Below are 2,862 nucleotides of genomic sequence, written 5' to 3'. Positions count from 1 at the left end.
ACCTTTGGGCTCCCTTTTTATTTTTTACCCCAGGACTAGAGAAAATCCAAAATGGAACTATTGGAAATATATGAATACTTAGGTGTATAATTCGTAAAATAGAAAAAGATAAAGAACTATATATGTAGAAAAACTTACTAGAATACATGTGTACATAATTGTACTTGCAACATTATTTGTTCATTTCTACTTGTGCCCATTTCACAGGTTAGGTATGAAATCTCATTGTTGCGTTGATATGCATACCCCTGATGATCAGGTCTCATATGTGTATCTTTAATAAAGTATCTGCCCAGGACCGAGAGATAACACAGTGGTAGGGCATTTGCCTTGCACGCAGCCAATCCAGGATGGATGCTGGTTTGATTCCTGGCATACCATATTGTTTCTTAAGCCTGCCAGGGGCAAATTCTGAGCACAGAGCCCTTTTTGACCACACCACATGAGTGCTAAGAAAATGATTTCTCCCATCAGTGTTTTTTGTTTTTGTTTTTTGTTTTTTGTTTGTTTGTTTTTTGCAGTCTGGCACCATTTATTTCACCGTGCAAAAACTTAACTTGATGTAGTCTCATTAGTGTCTTTTTAGTTCTGTTTGCTTGGCCAATAGAATTGTGTTATGATGCTTCTAGATTCAATTTCATGAAGGGTTATTCCTATAATTTTCTCAATATAATTTAAATTTTTGAAATTATATTGTAGTTTTGAATGGAATTTTGTTTAAAAATGAGATAGAGGTGAGAAGTCCTTTCTTAGTACATGCCTGATCATTTGTTGAAAAGGTTTTTCTTTCTTTTAGTCATACTTTTTTTCCCAAGACATTACCTTTTGTGCTCGCTTCGGCAACACATATACTAAAATTGGAACAATACAGAGAAGAATAGCATGGCCCCTGCGCACGGATGACACGCAAATTTGTGAAGCATTCCATAATTTTTTTAAAAAAGGAAAAAAAAGACATTATCTTTTTATACACCTGAAGGTCTGTCTCAATTCTATTCCAGAAATTTCATTCCAGAACCATACTAACTGGATTATTATAGCTTTATGGTATAATTTAAAGTTAAGGAAAGAGACAAATCTTTCTTTCTCCTTCCCCCTATCCCCAGAATTGCTTTTACTATTTGGGGGCACTATGAGTGAGTGCTCCTATTGAGTGTGATTACTCAATAAAAATTTTAACTGCTTTTTTTTTTTCTGTCACTGAAAAATGGAATGAGGATTTTCATAAGAACAATAGTAGGTTTGTCATTTTAAATTATAAAACTGGATCATCTCTAATAGTTTGTTTTTATTTTATTTTGCTTTTCATAATATGTGGTTTATAGAATGGATGAATATATGACAGTCATCAAGCAAAGGAAATAACATCAATTGAGTGTTCAGAATGAGAGAAAATTCACAAATATGTATGTCACAAATATAGGTGTTTTTATTTACAGTCAAATTCCTTCCATTAAGAACAATTTTTTGAAATAGCTACTTTTAAAATTACTTTTAAACACACATTTGTTCATATTTTTCTGTGTCAGAAAATTAGCTCAAGGGTTTTAAACTTCTAAAGTGGTTAAACAACTAATTAATATTATAGGAAGGTGTCAGTTGTTCTGTGGATTATAACATCCATTGAACATTAAAGTTGACAATTTATAGGTCAAGCCTCAGAAAGTACTAAAGTGGTAAATTTTTGATAAAGGCAAAAACTACATAATTGCTATTTAAAAGTACAAAATATAGAATAGGATTCCTCAACATCATCAAATGTTTATCTCTGTTGAAGTTGCTAACTTTGCATTTTGTCTTCACATTTGCGAAATAATTAGGCTTTGCCTGGAGGAGTCAACAATTCAAATCTTTATATTTGGGTTGATTTAACTATCTTTTGTATAATTATTTTAAGGAAGAAGTACATAATATTGTGAAGCATTTTTAAATAGGAGCATTCTATTAATTAATTTTGACTTACAGAATCTAAGTCTTAAAAACATGACTGGAAAACTCTATTAAGCAATGATTATATTTTTAATTGTAAGTTTGCACAAATATCTGGTATTAATATGACATAAAAATAGCTATCAGAAGCCAAAGCGATGGTGCTAGAGGTAAGGCACATGCCTTCAAGAGCTAGCCTAGGACAGACGGAGGTTCATTCCCCTGGCTTATCATATGGTCCCCCCCAAGCAAGGTGCAATTTCTGAGTGCATAGCCAGGAGTCAAAAGGGTGTGCCCCCCAAAAATAGCTATCAATTGAAGAAAGATTAATAAAAGGAAATGGCAGTTATAGCTGCAAAAGGTCTTAATAATACCAAGAGAAAAAATGTATGCCATGAAATATAATTAGACTTTAATAACTATGCGTGGAAAATCAATAGGCAAGTCACCATAAAAAGTCAAGGTTCTCATTTTATGACACATTTAAATATCAAAAGTTCATTAAATACCTGGGAAATATTTACTTTTAAATTTCTTAGTTTTCCTTTAATCATTAAATTGCAATTTTTAAGTGTGGTAATAAAATAGATTAATATGATCTTCTAGTAAAATATCTAAATTCCCATAACAAATTATGCCAAAATGAAGATTTTGGAAACATAACCTGTCTGAAAAATCTGATACCAAGCTAGGCTCAAATGTATCAGGTATTTATTGGCAAAACATCTGGGGAAATATTAAGACCTTATTACAAGGCTGATATATGCCAAGGCTGGAAAGAGTATAAAATATCAGAGCAGTCTTAAGAAAGTTTCAGGCAGCCTCATGGAGACGTCTTGAGCTTAACAGAGTTTTTCCATACTCAAAAAGAAAAGAATAAATGATGCTTCAGTGGAACACTTCAATTAATATTACTCAATTCTGCACACTGAT

General features: G+C 32.1%; 1 non-coding gene across 1 annotated transcript; it reads left to right on the top strand.

Annotated features, from left to right (window-relative positions):
- The first annotated feature begins 827 nt into the window (after window positions 1–827).
- On the top strand, window positions 828–934 carry LOC126026282 (U6 spliceosomal RNA). Its single transcript, XR_007501600.1, has one exon. It is a non-coding gene; the product is annotated as a U6 spliceosomal RNA (small nuclear RNA).
- The last annotated feature ends 1,928 nt before the right edge of the window (window positions 935–2,862 follow it).

The sequence above is a fragment of the Suncus etruscus genome, chromosome 1 (assembly GCF_024139225.1).
Source record: "Suncus etruscus isolate mSunEtr1 chromosome 1, mSunEtr1.pri.cur, whole genome shotgun sequence".
Taxonomy (NCBI): Eukaryota; Metazoa; Chordata; class Mammalia; order Eulipotyphla; family Soricidae; genus Suncus; species Suncus etruscus.
This window is presented reverse-complemented; position numbering and strand designations above follow the sequence as displayed.